Source organism: Pezoporus occidentalis, unplaced genomic scaffold (assembly GCF_034315485.1).
Source record: "Pezoporus occidentalis ecotype Australia unplaced genomic scaffold, CSIRO_AGI_Poc_V1 ctg35, whole genome shotgun sequence".
NCBI lineage: Eukaryota > Metazoa > Chordata > Aves > Psittaciformes > Psittacidae > Pezoporus > Pezoporus occidentalis.
This window is the reverse complement of record NW_026915483.1, coordinates 2,021,846-2,038,562: the sequence shown is the minus strand read 5'-3', so window position 1 is coordinate 2,038,562 and position 16,717 is coordinate 2,021,846. Positions and strand designations below refer to the sequence as shown.

General features: G+C 38.1%; 1 protein-coding gene across 1 annotated transcript in view; it reads right to left on the bottom strand.

Moving 5' to 3' along the window:
- ATXN7 (ataxin 7) overlaps window positions 1-16,717 on the bottom strand; it is an 82,235-nt gene that overhangs the window by 63,028 nt on the left and 2,490 nt on the right. The window contains exon 2 of the mRNA XM_062630231.1: window positions 3,531-3,623. The gene's annotated coding sequence lies outside the window, so the exon portion shown is untranslated. The remainder of the gene's footprint in view (window positions 1-3,530; window positions 3,624-16,717) is intronic.

The following is a 16,717-nucleotide window of genomic DNA, read 5'->3' as shown; positions in this document are numbered from 1 at the left end:
GGGCATTAAAGAAAATTAAAAAAAAGTTATTTCTAGCCACAAGGTATGAAGTGATCAAGAAGGGCTTAAGAACCAAGAACAAATATTATTAGTGAAGACTTGTTGGTAGGTAAGATTCAGTAGCTGATAAGCTGAAGTTCTGACCCTCTGCCAGCTCCTGCTGACAGTGGTGCAATGGGGAGTACATGCCATGCATTTTGAAGTATGTCCCTGGTATGAGAATTGTAAGAATATAATTGGGCAAGTGAGGAAGCAAGACATAAAAAGTTCATATAAATCAGAACAGACAGAGCTGGGAAAACTATCCGCCATTCAAAACAGACTATTTCATTTAAGCCCTGCTATAGAAAAATACTAATACATAAAGAAAAATGCATTATGGTAATCTGTAGCTCACCCTCACCTCCAGTGAAATCAAGCAATTTCTCCCTCTATATAGTCTGTAACTATACACAAGACTGTGATTCCCCAGAACCACAATCATGAGCAGCACACAATAAAAAATTACACAACAAGCCATGCCAGTCTGTTACCCTTTCTCCCCCAGATCCTGGCTTCAGGTTGATATTTGTAATTTCATTGATGAGTAATACTTCAAAGGGGGAGTCAAAGATGCTCAGAAATGCTGGAATACAGCTACTTTAAATACTGGAATATAAAATTACTGTGGGTAACTCTTATAAACCACTTATACCAGGGAAAATAACAATATTGTTAAGATTTGAAGACTTAAAGTATCCTTTTCTGAGGAGAAAAAATGGGAGAATATAGGTCAATAAATGTAAGTAAATCTGCAAAGAATACTGCATTAGGATAAAAAGGCAACAGATGTCCCTGTATGTTTATCCAAGCATCACAGTGACTATACTGAACATAGTGTTAACATTTTTACACCCAATTTATAAGTCAATGTCATTGCCATGGGCTAATAGGATCTACAGTATCTAGCAAAACTTTGCAACTATTTCCTTCTTCTCTTAACTATCAAATATGCCTCAAATGCAAGTCAAATTTCTGCAAGAATTGATGACACAGCAATCTAACACAATATGGAGTGTAAGGAATACAGGAACACAGATCATTGACCTGCATAGATGTCACTAAATACTGTCAATTATTGAAAAGAATGTTACAGAGAATACACTGAGTAGTGACACAAAGTTTTAAAGTGTTATAGGGAAATAGGTAAAACTACACAAGATTCATCCAGTTGATATGTGGAAATCAAACTAATGTTTATTAATTTTACATTAAGGTATTGAAATCACCTTTTGAATTTGGAAATGTTAAAACCATTTCGCCAATCCAACTATGCAGATGAATCACTAAGCAGAGGAATCAGAAATGGGTATGACCTTTTAAATTCTCATTTATACATGGAGACTAAGATATTACAAATAGAATGATTAAAATACACAGCTCTTCAGGTCAACTGTAAGAAAACATTAGTGCTGTATTTCCATTTATTGAAATCAAAGCACTGGGAACAGTTTGCTACCTATGATTTTCCAATGGAACCTAACTACCACACAAGGTTTCATAACCCTGCCTGGTTTCTTGCCAGCTTGCCCACGTAGCTCCTTGGCAATTCATTGAGGCAGAACACTCTGGGTCTAAGCACAGCCCTCAGGACTCAGGAGTTCCCCGAGACCACAATGATGCCTACCTACAATGCGAAGCTGCCTCAGTCCTCATACCCTCAGAAGTTTAATACGCTGGTTAACATCAATTAAGGATCCTGAGAACCCTGGCACAAGGAAATTTAACTTCATACCATCCTTCTTACATATTGCTTGCTGCTTGCTGATACTCCTTGCACTGACCACCGATTTTGCTAGTTAGCAACAATACATCATACAAATTGGACAGGGATAGGTCTACTGGACTTGACAGGATGCGTGCAAGGGTGCTGAGAAAGTCAGTTTGGAAGGATGTTGACTGTGAAATTGCTGGCAAACTGGCTAAACTCCTGTGCTCTAAGGGTGGTAATGGCTCAAAATCAAACTGGCCAGCAGTCACAAACAGAGCTCCTTGGGATATACCTGAAGAAAGTGTCATATGTACAAGAGACTGTGACAGGCTGGAAGACTAGGCCAAGTTCAAGAGACACATTAAAAAACTACACAGGGCTCAGCAGCTAACCAACAATGTGATGAGAAGGTTGGAAAATTTTATGAAGAAATTTGAAGGAATTGGGTTTGCTCATCTAAAAAAGAGAAGGCTCAGCTGGGGTGTAATCACAATCTTCCAATAAGGAAAAGATACTTGTAGAGAAGATGGAGGTACGCTCTTCACCAGGCCTCACATAATCACCTGCTTTCAAAAGAAGGTTGGACTAGATGATGTCCAGAGGATTCCTCCAATCTAGACCTTCCTATGATAATATGAAAACCTGATAGATGTGTGACCCTATTTAGTGATGAGCAACAAGGAAGTAGATAAGAACAATGCCATTTTTTGCAGCCCGAGGCACTCTGGGTTCTCAGTCTGCTGGAAAACCCAGGGAAGCATTTTGTTACAGAAACTTCATATACCGCAGCTTCCAACATTACATATAAATGTCAAACATTCCTCACTCTTCTTGAACTCAGGTTAACTCATCCAGTTAAATAAGTTCTGCAGACCAGCTCCATGCTAGCTGTAATGGACCTTTCTGCTGCAACCTGTTTTAAGATCTATTAAAAGATTATTTGCGCAGAAAATACTATGCAGGCTATAACAAACAGGATTCTTCAAGTCTGTGCATAAGAAAAATGCAAACTTAGACTGAAGTCTTTTCTTTCATGAAATCAACCAAAAAAATACATAAAATGCTGAAATGATGTGATGAAAAAGAGTACAGATAAATGTAAGGAAAACATACAGAAGGAAACAGATACTGATTCAATGAATTAGTAGTGCCTGATAAAGCACTCTAGCACTAGCAGCTTTTTAACCAAAATTTCAATTTATTATAGTAGTTTTCTCTTTTTCCTAACATCTTGCCAAAAATGCTAGTTACAGAGAACAACCCCACTGCATCAGGCAACTACATTCTTAGTTTACAATCTTGCTTTCTGAACTTGTAAGATAACAAAACTGAGGCACCTGGTAGATTATAGTGTATAACAGAGCCTAACAGCCTTTAAATGCCTAAAATTATCATGGAAACTTGGAAATAGACAAAAATAATTAATCAGCTTAATTCTTCTAAAATATAATAAATACATTAAAACTATTGCCTGTCTGCCACATTTTACTTCTCCAACTCGCTTCATGCAAATGACTGAGAGAAACAATCCAACTTACTTTATCTAAGTCTGGCTGTTCCATGCACTGAACTCCCTTTAGGTTGATTGTAAGGTCGCCGAGTTTCCCACTGAAACATATATTAAACACCTGCATTTAAAATAAAAGTCTCCCCACTGCATCTGGTAACGCTTCAGACTTGCTTTGCAATCCTACTAATATCCTGTTCCCTACACTTCTCACATCTAAAGTATGCGAATATTATGCTTAAGGAAAATATTTGGCTAAGCATGTCACAGTACCTTGAAAGTATGGTGAATCGCTGGCTTGATTTATCAATTGATCTTCATCTGTTCAGATTTTGGAAGCTGTTTCTAACTTGTACCTGATTAATTCTGAAAGAAAACAAAAAAAAGCACTAAGACGTTTGAAACCTTACCTCCATTTCGTAACTACAACTGTATCTATTTAAAAACTACTATGGAGCATTTCATCAATTGTACAAATTCAGTTTCTGCAATGGATTTCAAAGGTAAGCAGGGAGCTGTTATGCACTCTTATGTACAGAGCAGCTCTCTAAATGGCAGCCTGACATTACCAGAAAGGTATGCATTGGATGAAATCTCAATCTTCAGCCCAGTTACTGCACTTACATCGACTATTACTGACCAGACTTCCGAGCAGGCAGTTGTGTCTATACCACAAGCTGGTTACATGACAGGGCTGGATTTTCTACCCAGGATTTTGCTAGAATACAGCACGATTTGACAACAGGGGCTCTCGGTACAGAGTCATTGACATTTTTACCACCATGTCATAGAACGCAGCTAGCTAAAAATGATCCCTCACGTAACAGCCCTCAGTGACTAGAGCTGCATTGCTGATGAAGGATTTCACAAAAGCTTGAGAAATGTATAGGTTGAGGTTGTCCTTCCCACCAAAAGAACTTTCATCATCACAATCAAAGTCCTTTCATTCAATGCTTATAAACTTATATAGGAACCAAATGTAAGCCTAGTTTGCTCTGGCTGAGCATAAATCAAACCAAAGCCCTGTTAAAACATTAAGAAATTTTCAACCATCCTTGTGCAGAGGTTATGTGAAAGATCAAATAACTAATTTCAAAGCACTTACAAAAATCAATCTGGTGATTGTTTTTTGCATCTACTAAAAAGTCATGCAGATAGATAGAAGTAAGCCAATCTAGCGCTGGGACCAGATGACACTTCAGAGAAAACTACTTTTTTCCTCTCCAAGGATTAAAGTCCAGAGGAAAGGAATGCAGTCCAAGAGGCCATGGAAGCTGCCCCACAGGCTGCAGCCTCTGCCCCAGTGGAAGGTGCACAATGAGCCCGTTCCTTCCTTCTGCTCCTCTGGGAAGCTGTCTACAAACTGGGTTCATGGCTTCAAATTCTTCTTATGTATTGAGGATAAAACATCCCCCCTCTTTTTTTCCTTTTCTTTTAAACTGCAGCTTAGTAGCTGACACTATCTTGCCTGAGATCACCTACAGATACATTGACTATTTCCAAGCTTTACTCTTCTCAGTGACATAACTAAAGCTAAGAAGCACATCTGAGATTAATTATATTCCAGTTACTCTATAAAATCCAAAACTTTCTTGTGTTCAGCGGACAACACTTGAGAGCAGGATTATTTCCTCTCTTTTTTCTGCAGACATGTTCTGCTTTATGATTAATAAAACTCATGGTTAACACATTTCTACACTAGTAGAAGTCTCAGAAAACGTATTTCCTCGTTACACACACCAATCTCCTTGAATAGTACAGTACAAAACTTGCTCTTCAACTCTTGCTGTTGCTCACTGGGAAAGGCAATGCCAAAGTGTTTGCCAAAGATCCATTTTCTCCTTCGTTTGTTTTCGACAGGAGACTCTTACTTCATAGGGACCAACCTCTTCACCAAAGATCATTCAGTGCTTAGCCTTAAAGTCCCAATCCCTCCAACCATATGACTTCCCTGCAGTGGAAATAACTCACCCCTTCATCTCTTCCCCAGTTTCTTCAGGGGATATGAGAGTTCTGCATGCAAAGCGCTTTTCTATCCTGACATAAATGTTATTTGTCATATCAAAAGTAAGTTCCATCGCTTCATGTAACAATGAAAACAAAAACTACCTATAAAACAGAAGGCCTCCAAATACTTAAAGATCTAGAAACAGGGTAGTAAGTAAATGTAAAAAAATGGACCAGATGAGGATGAAGGACGGATCAGCAAGAATTTTATTCCTGTATACAAGAGATCAGAGCATAGTATGTCACCACCTGTGAATTTTGCTGTAGGGATTACATCTGGAGTTGAGTTTGAAGGAAGTTTAGAGAGTAAGTTTCAAAAGAGTAAAGTGACAGCTTAATGAGCCTTGAAAGAGGACTTTTTCTCTGGATAATGGGTGGCAAAGAACAGGAACGATTCTTGTCCAGAATTTACAGCAGGTCAATTACAACCACAAGTGTCAGCAGAGAGTAACGCAGGGAAGAGATGGGATGACTGAGAACAAGGCAGGAGGAGCTCTCTAAGCTTTGGTACCCTGGGAACAGGAGAGCTGGTCGGAGGATGGAAAGATGACAACAGCAGCCAAAGCAGCAGTCAAGGAAAATGGAAAAAGGCCTGCATACTGCATGCATTTTTAAACCAGTGAAGCAGACTAAGCATGATGCCACTCTCAATGCCTGACTATCAGAGAAACTTGTTTGCAATTGCTCTTTAATACTTTGAGGAGATACTGATATGCCACACAGGAAACCACAGTCTGGCAGAGCAAAAGCTGTATCACAGTCAAAACTGCATCTACACAGAGGTATATAATAAAGGCATGGTTACTGTGACTAACGTGTAGTATTCATTTAAGAGGAAACACATTTACATTTCCTATATTTTAATCAGTTGATCTGTAATTACAATTTTCATGTAAGTATATATGATAAAGCATCCTGAACTTCTGAAAGTTCAAAACTAATGCCTCAGCTACACAAACTCCTTTAACTCTTTCATCTTTCAAGCTGTCAGAAATATGCACTAGAGGATGTTCCTGACTTTTGAAACATTTCTCCTTTGTTATCTACTAAATATCCAAATTTAAGATAAAGTACAATGTCTACATTTATATAAGCCATTATATAGGTATAATACCATTCATACAGGTATAATCACCTCAATACTGGGCTTCATTTAGACATGTTATAATTATGGGGATAATCTAACAACGTCTTATTCTTTCCCTTGGAAAAACGGGCACAGGAGGTGTGCGTGGAAAGAACAGGAGCTGGTCAGCAAGAGGCTGGAGGCTGCTCTTGGAGCTAGCTAATAGCTCAGGGGTAAATCGGAGCAACTCTCAGGCTACTACACAATCTCAGAGGGTCAGAGATGGTGAAAGAACTGTAGGCACCTAATTGTCCCTTCAGTTCCCTTCGGGAGACACAATTCATTACATCTTCACGGACTAAAAAATAAGCACCAGCTACACCCTTCCAATAGGGATTAGGTACCAAACTTTGCTAAATACAATTGCAAAACTGCAGCATCTCAAGATTTCATTTAGTTCCTATGTATACCAGTATAAAATATTTCTCTGAAACAAATGCAACAGAATATTCAGTGCAAAATATGATACAAGTTATTCTGAAACTATTTCAAGCATGCACAGGTATCTTCAGAATGAGAAGGGCCAAACCTCAGTAATATCTTTGTTACCACATAACCTTTTGGATAATTCTAAATAAATTGATAAAGATTGTAATACAATTGTGCACAGCAAAGTGCACGTGAGAGGTCTTAACTCTGACTCCTGTCCTCTTCCTTTGTCTAATGGCAACAGAAGAAGACTTGCATTAATTATTTTGTTCAACAAATCACATTATCACTAACTTTAGTTTTATCTTCCAACATTTTCTCTTTTAACTTAGAAACCCTTTTAGCAGCAACAAAGTCCTAAGAAGCCTCTGCACATTACACTTTAACCCTACAACCACACAGAGCACAGAATAGAAAGATTTGGTTTCAGAAATAATGAAAGATACTCTATAAGAAAGTAACTTGTCATATAATTCAAAACACCTGCACCTTACAGTATGATTTATATCACCAATTGAAAGTCCAATCCATAAAACGCATTAGCTTACTGCACCAAACTAAGATAAATAAGGACAGTTGAAATTATATTTATACATTTCTTTAAACATGGTATTTACATACATCTGTAGAGAAGAAACATACATGTTCTGCACTTTATGCCACAGCAGTATTTCATACTGATTACAACTTGTATTACATCAGAAACACAAACATTAACAGTCTGGTAGCAAGCAATAGAACACTGGACATGATTTTCCCCTTTTTTAAATGAATAAAATCCTGGTTGGTTAATTTAAAATGGTGTATGAAGCAACACAGTAATGTTTAAAAGAATATACAAACATAAAATATAAATCTACTTTTCAGGAGAGAAAGGCACAGCTAATCAAGACAATGCAGAGTACATGATTACCCTGATTTGCAAAATTTATTACTGAGCTGCTCTGTTAAAGGTAATATTATTCAAACTACCCTGTCACAGTTATTGAAGATTAAAGATTTCAAATTAGCTCCTCGTGTATATCATTATTATGAGTGGTTGCATTTTATCTGTCTAATTTTAAATTACTGCAGGCAGATGAAAGTCATCTTAAAATCTGACTCATAATTTAGGTACCATAGCACTAACCTTAGCAGAGATGCTGGTTCTTACACAGGTACAACACTATTCTCAATGTAAACAAAGGACACTGGCATGCACCCCAGGCTAAGGATGTCAGCATTTTTCCAGCACCTTTCTGACTGTTCCATTTTATGGTGATGCAATATGACCTACATTTTCAACGGCCAAAGAGAGACAGAGAGATAGAAAGGGAGGAGATAGAGACAAGAAAGACAGACCTTTGCTGTCCTTATTGTCCATTAACTACAGCTTTAACTGTCCCTCATGGGGATGGTAATGGGCAAGAATAAAAGCACAATAACCTGATTGTAAATTCTGAATGAGAAGCTCAAAGATAGGTTAGCATAATAGCAATTTTTTTCTTTCTGCAATCCTATGAACAAGTCCATAGCAATACTCTCAGTGGGAAAGAACAGTGGAATCAGTAATTTTATAATAAGTTGCCAGGACAAAGCTGCCTGTAATACAGATGTTTATTTTACTACCTTTTATTTCCCAGCATGTTCCTACAATTTCATTGCTATGTATTCCCTTTAGAGCTCAACAGGAAACACAAAATCGTATACATCGTTATCGTATTTTTTACAGAGAAACTGAGGCAGGAGGAGTGATTTGCCCACAGTTACCTACCAAGCTCAAGGCTGGGATGGGAATAGAAAGCATCACTCCTCGTATCTCTGTACTGTGCAATCTATTAGGGACAGTGATACCTGTCAGCCTAATATATAATTTTGACTTAACACCAGAATTATCTCTATCTTGTCTTTCTGACACGAGCTTCACACTGAAAGCTGTGTTAAATTACTGCTTTCCCTCACAAACGATAGTCCACACTTCTCAAACTGGCTCTGGCAATGCACTTGACAGTGAACTGTAGAACTGGCATAATAAGCCAATGGTATTTTTCATTATAAACACATAAAAATTAAAGACCTAATTAAATCTTTGGTTGCTTTTTTTCTTCTTCTGCAACTAAAGCACCTTTCCTTTCAAACATCAGTAGTTTTTCACAGTTAAACTAGTACATTAAGAAATGAAAAGCTTGTTGCTAGGATTGTATTAAGCAAAAATTAAGATCTTCTGATTTTCACTTAATCTTTTAGTGCAAAAGATATCCTGCAGAGTATCTGCAAAGCACTTACAGGATCACAGTCCCTTTACTGATATTGGTAGTTAATACAATACACAATATAAATCCTTTTCATTGAAACTGAAGGCAAAAACTTGATCTTAAGTATCCCTCTGGAAATCCAGAATGACTCCAGCATTTTTCAAAGAGTTTCTTGGGATTTGCACACATGTAAACAAGACTGTAACTTGGCACTGCGTTTGCAACCATGTTGTTGCAAACCACAGATCAATAAAACCAGACATCAATAAAATCACATGTATAGATTCATTCCTGGGGTTTAACTGTATTTATTATAACAATAGCTTTCTTATCAAGCAGTATTCATCTGATTAAGTGAAATCATCCTAAAATGGCAAGTGCTGAGAAACTGTTGTTCATATGCTTGAGCACTGCTGCCTTTTCTACCTGCAATGTGACATCAAACTGCTCAACAGCGGTGAGTTAGGAAGGCAAACAGCACCTGTACAAGGACAGGGAGAGAAAACACTTCAAGCCCATCCTGCTTTAAAGAGAAGAGACAGAGTGGAGAATCAAGAGACAGATGGTGAACAAGTATGATGGAAAGGAATTACCTGTAAAGCGATTTGATGGAGTTTGGAAATTAAGGGAGGCTGGACACTGCAAAGGGAGAATGGGGGAAGATACAAGGTCTTAAGCAAAAAGAGAACTATTTCTCCAACAACACATGCCCATGAGACTGTGAGGAAATCCTCACTCAATTAAATGAGATTACAGTCACACATTCCTTCACTCCTACTATCCCTGGCTGCACCTTGGTCAATCTGTTTTACTCTTTGAAACAAAATTTAATGGAAAACTGCTATTTTTTTCCATTATAAACAAATTTAGCTCTGTTAATCTAGAACAAGAGCCTTGCTGATATAAAAGAAATCTCTTCACTATCCTCGGCATTACTGAAGCTCTCTTGTAAATGTTTCACTGCAACGTTTTCTCAGTTCCCTTTATATTTCACCCTTTGTTTTTGTCTTCGCAGCACCTCTGTTGCATCAGGGAAGGGAGAGAAGCTGAGGTGATGCTTTGATTGCTGTCCAACACAATACAAATTCCAGCAAGAGAAGCCATCCGGTGCAGAGACCTGTAGGGTCCAAGCCCAGCAACGCAGACATGCTCTTCCCTTTGCCTACCAGTGACTGCCACCTACAGTCAGAGCACACCGCCTCACACGGACCATGGTAGTGGTAAAGATATGAGAGGTATGAAAGAAATGTCAAGCCCATTCAAAAAAACTCAAAAATTTCCCATTCTATAAAGTTATAACTAGCCTAAAGAAATAACTTATTTGGGTTTCTCTTCTTACCACGCACTCAGCCCATGTCTCCCTGCTTTTCTCTGAACACTGTAAATGCATTTTGTTATAAACACTCCAGTCGTATATGTGGGGAAACTTAACACAGCACCACACTGCTTTTCAAGTAAATCCTGTGTTTCAGCCTGTTTGCTGAGAAACATGCTAAGAAACTGAGAACAAAATGTCACCATAAACTCTCATAGTTACATTTCCTATTTTTGATTTGTATTTCTAAAGCAAGTTTTACTCTTGAGCTTTAAACTCCGGTAACAACAGACAACTTTATCACAGCTTCAGCACGCCTCTTGAAGACACTTGCCTGGGAAGATCTTTCACTTGACACCAGATGACTTTTGGCAAAAGAGACCATGGAATTTCCAGCAACTCTTCCCTCCTTTCTCAACAGAAAGGATAATGCAGCCTAAAGAAGTCTGGGCCCTGCTGACAACTGGATTAGCAGAAATCATTCTTCTTTAAGCACAGTGACACATAGTTAAGGTAGTATTTCCTATTTCTATAGTTTTGTCAAAATAAGTGCACATTTTGATGGGAATTACTGTAATATATTTCTCAATGACAACAACAGTCCTGTACCGTACCCATACCTACTAGAAACTGTCTTGTGCTAGAGCTACCTGTTACCTACTTCTCCCCAAGAAGTGACAGTACTGCAGCTGCTTAAAAGACACCATGGGCACAGAAGACAGCAGAGAAAAACTTATTTAAAGACAACTATACTGTTGAGTAACTTTAAGAGGCCTCTTCAAGGCAGCAGCATGTTCTCATAGCATCCATTGCCACAAAAGAGTAACGAAGAGAACCACCACCATAAAAAAAGACACAGAACAGCAATTACACTCAACTGATCCTAGCAGAAAGAGAAGAAAATGTAGGTTGCAAAATGGATCTCTTAAGAGTTGTAACTCTCTGTGCTAAATTTAGTAGGACAGTCTTAGAAAGACATGATGGGGAACAGACTCTGTAGAAAGGCAATTACAAATAAAGATTTGATAAGAACAATCCAGTCATTAGGAAACTTATTACCTGTATTATTACCATATTACAGGTCTATGCTAACATTGGAGAAGACTAGTGAAGTTCAAAATCCCTTTAGGAGCTTGCAGACCAGGCTGGGCTTTTTTAACATAAACATGTCAAAACAGCAGCTCTTGAGCTATTTCCTTCCATTTGTTTGATGACATAAACTACAGTCACAGTCAGTTGCTCCTGTCCGTGAAAGGCTTTCACGTAACAGCAGGAAAGAAAAGCTTTATCAGAAAACCTGACTGTAAATATCCTTCTATTCCAAACCTGGGCAAAGTGGCTGCAGCTTAAGTGCAATTTAGGTACTTTGAAAATCAAATTTCAAATTCATGACATAAAGAAAAAGAAATCTCATCTGTTTTATTTTAACATACATGCACACAATTTTATTTCAGGATACTGTTCAACACCATCCTAACTTTACACACACACACACACACACACACACACACCAAAAACCACAAACAGATCTCAAAAATGAAAGAAACCCACCAAAACCCCAACCCATAACTGCCAAAGTGACACTGGAATGAAACTAAAGTGAAAATAGAATGAACCATAAAATCACAGGTGCATACTTGTAGTTATTATTAGCATGGCTTTGTTTTACTCTCATCTCTCACAAGCCAATCTTTATTCATGTAGGTTATAAAATCCAATTTATCTGCCTTACCTCCTTTATTAGTTCAATTCTCTCCCTGTATAATCAATATTTAAATTTATATTAAAATAAAGGCAAAACACAGACAACCAAAAAGAACTTCTGGTGGTTTTCAAAGAACATTTTGGGCTTAATGTTTTGGGCACACGTAACCACTTTTGTACCTCAACTGAAAATGTACATGCATACCTAAATAGGTATATACCCTCACTTTATAGATAACATATTTTGTGTTAAATTTCTCTTTTTCCCACTGTTTGACATTAATTTTTCTACTTACATTTTGCAACTCACTGAAACAGTTCATGAAGCAGATTATTTTATTCCACCTTTTTTTTTGTTTGTTTCCCTAAACTTTTTAAGTCCAAATTCTATCCCTGCTTGCAAATATAATTTGGAAATTCCCCAGGAAGACACTTGTACATCTTTGAATAGAATCTGATCTGCAATGCAAAAGTTATCCTTTATGTTCTTTTGCACTTCTAATTTGCTTTTATGCATTATTTCCCTAAACACCTTAGTCCCCAGTCATCTAACACCTCCTGTGTTGGGCTATGCTGTGGTGTTCAGCTTGTCTTTCTGACAGCAACACCACCTCACACTAATGAACAGCCTGGTGATTACAAAATTTACTCTGATGGAAAGAATTATGGGCATTAATCCCCTCAGGAAGGAGGATAGCTGGGTTAAAGTCTCCCACACATGTGGTGAGCAGTGTAGCGGATAACAGCTCTGCTAATGATGAAAGGGGAACCAGAACCATTGCCACCTCCTGGGTTTTGAAAGCAAAGACTGACCTTTGCTCCCTTTTTGAAAGAAAGGGCTTATGATCCTAATTTCAAGAGAGCGTGAATCCAAAATGCTCCCTAGAGAAAGGTGCTTAGCCCTCGATAGAGGCAGGATTTAAGCACATTCCTATTTTGGCTACTGCATAGAAAACGTGCAGATTCATCATCTCTCTCAAGCTGCTCTGGTGGGTATAATTTTAATGAAACATCAGCAAATGCTAAAGCATTTGCCCTGCTCCACCTTCCTGGAAACATGACCCCAGTGGCTTCAGCCTTCCCTTTGGTACAATCAGCTTGAGAAAGGTAAGGAAATGCCATAACCTGGATCTGTGAGTCTCTGCTGGAAAAGACAAGTTACCTTCTCATAACAGTGAGAAATGAAGTTCACTGTTTTCATTCAACATACAACATGCTAAAACCTAAACCTGAGCAGGCATCTCAAAGCATGTGACCATGCCTCCAGTTACTGGTATTTCACTGCTCAGGCTTGTAACTCACTTACAAATCAGTGGATGAGAACATGCTTCAGCGTACCATGTTTTGTTGGAAATGTAAATGGTAGCCATGCTTAAACACTACCCACTGACAGAGTTACTCTATGAAACAAAAATAAGCCACAAAATAACCCAAAGCAAAATATAAACCAAATCTAAAACGAGAAACGAGTTTATAGACATAGAACTGATACTTTCTTCCTTTATCTGCTGAGATAGAAGTGTTTCTTTCAACATCCCTCCAAGACACAGTCAAGCTCAAAGCCTTGTAAGATTTCCACATCTTCTTTTATGGATTTGGATTGCTTTTTAACAAAAATAATAGATCAAAACAAACTGAACCAACCAACTTGTATTAAACTTTGAAAAGCTGACTGAGAGGCTGCGCAATAGCTCTGATTCAGCTTGCTTAGCCGAGGCAAAGCATCTGGCCACGTGATTCAGAAAACACCACTCTGAAGTCGAGCAGGAGCTGCTTTCCAAAGGAGGAAATGCCTGTTTTCCCTTGTAATCTGTGTGCAAAGTTTCCTCAGTAGCACTAACAGCTATTTATTTAAACATGATACAAGTAAATATGATATTCACAACTCTCTCATTGTTCATCCAATGTTTGGAGCCACAGTTAAGTACAAACATTTACCATCTGGCCTGATGCCAACATAGATGAATTCTTCTTCTTAGTCAGTGTTAAAACCTCATTCAACATCCACCTCTTCCTCTGAAAACTCTGGCACACCACTGATGATCTTCAGGGCACAATGTAAATACTCCAAACCCATAAATGGAAGGATTGGGGAAGGAAAAAGAAAAACATGCGCTTTTTTTTTCTTCAGAAAAATAAAATAAAGCCACATTGAAAACATCCTGCCAACAAACTAGGAGGCTACTAGATAACTGACTAATGCTGCCAAAAATCATTCCGCAAGGATAAACGGCTGCTTCCTCACAAAACACACAAAAACACAGACTAAAATTACCTGACAGTCATTTTCAATCCCAGCATACAGACACTGTGTGGGATCTCCAAGGCACTGCACAGGCAGCTGAAGCCTATGGTGTTAACCATCTTAGAACTATCTGACCATCTAATCTGTCTTGCATCAGTTTCATGAGATACCTGCTAAAACACCTTGACTTTCTTGCCAAGCGGAAATCTACCAAGCCACTGGCAATATCTATCATAATCCAGTGTGCCACTTCAACCATCTGGTTAAGTTAAAGCACCGCTGGACACAGAAGCAAGTCGTGCTTCCATTTGCTGGGCACATCCCACCAACCTGTAAGCTCAGTTTTCTATACTGAGTACCTAAATTTCCAGTATCCTGTAGTTTCACCTTGAGTTTGACAAGCTTTAGTAAGTTAGCGACAGAATGTACAATAATTGATCTTCAAGCTTCATAAATATTCAGTAGGATCCGGGTATGAGATGTAGAAAGCTGTTGCATAATTCCTGTGAAGATAGCTGGAAAAGGTCAACATCAGAATGCCACCTCTAAAATGGAGATTAACCAAGAGACAGAGCCCTTAGGAAGAATTATCTAAAAGGTCCATGCAGCACTATTTTTTAAGACTAAGATAAGCTTTTGTCTCCCTTCATGAGAAAAGTAGTAATGAAATGTCTTTCCAATAAACAAAATATTTCCAGGACTTGCATTTTACAAAGTGCTCTTTTGAAAAATGCTGGAATTTTATAGGCTTCTTCCAGTTACAAAGCAAAAAACAAGAAACAAACACGATCCTGTAGCCCACAACTTGTGGTGCCATTACTATCTGCTTTCTAAAGTATGGTATTAACAGTCCATTTAATCAGTCTTGGTAACACAGGCAGTAGATAGAAAAATTGATTACTGGTCCCGTAATAAAATGTTGCATTTTTAAATTACTGCTCTTGTCACTACAGTCACAACAAGTATTTGCACTCTCCCTCCTCTCGTTATGTTGTAATTCAATGAAAATGTGCTAGCTCTGCAGAAACACAAGGGTCCATGTTAGGAAAGCTTTTTACAAGGCTAAGAACCACATGGCTGAGTGTCTAAAAGTAAAATAGAAACCCTACGACTTCTTTGCCCCTATCACTCAATTGAAATATTTCAGGTTTATCTGCCAAAAGTGAGTGTTTTAAAATCTGCAGAACCAGACCACAAGTGTCTTAAGAATTTTTACAGGATAAGATGACAAGCTCTTGAAACACTGATGTTAGTTTTCAGTAAGTGAGGCTAAAGAAGGCTGCAAAGAAAACCCAACACTCCAACATGATTTAAAACAGGACAGCAGGGTGACACCAGCTTGATTTGGTCTTGCCCAAAATCATAGTATACAATCAAAGAAATAAATGATGGTGGTAAAAAGAAACCCGAAACATAGGCTTACAGAAAATAGGTCTCACTAAATAGATTTGGTATGGCTTTCTGTCAAGAATATAGGTTGGACTGGATAAAAATACCTTGTAGTTTCTGACCTACTATACTTAGATCTCTGTAAGATTTAGTGCCACACACCAGTCTGATTTACAAGTTATTCAACACGAAGAAAACCTGGAATCTAAAACCACCTCATAAATTATTAGGGAGGCTTAGGAAAAATATTTGAAATCCACCTCATCAATAGTTAAAGCTGTTTTCTCAGCCCTAAAATCATAGCTCATTAGAGCCTGGAATACTATAAAAAGCTTCTTTCCTTTTAACTTTTTCTACAGTTGTAAAAAAACCCATATATACAGAGTTAAAGAAAAGGGAAGGCGGTATAAAGTCACTTTAAACTTTGACTCCCGTAGGTTATTTACTTTTTAGGAAAGAAAACTCCAACTGTAACAGATTTCCTCAATAAAAAGGTGTACTTAAAAGCCATTTTTTCCAGCAAAATAGAAAGGGCAGTAATGAAAAATCTGAGCCAGTTCCACACACATGTATCATCTTGCAGTACTAAACTTACCTAGCTTATACTTCCCATATCCAGAGTCACCTGGAAACGTTACAGAGGATCATTTAACACTTTTGACAAGGACAGGTGTGCAACAAATTATTATGTATAAGCTGCTTCAGGGTCTTACCATACGGCACACATAAAGGAATTCAAGGGAAGAGGGAAAACAACATCACATTTAGCTTGGTTGTAAGCCTGCACACACAGGTACTTATTCCTAAAGAGCTGGCACAGCTCTACCCTTGCTATACCCTGTGCAAGACATTACTGCATGACTCTCCAATACTGATGCCCTAAGAAGGTTCAATGCTACTCAGTTTTTCTGCTAGGCAGTTGAAGGATTATATAAAAGTCTGAGTCTGCACAGAATACAAGAACTGATGAAGGACAAATAAGTAAGAGTAGGTCAAGCCTGCTCCAGAGAT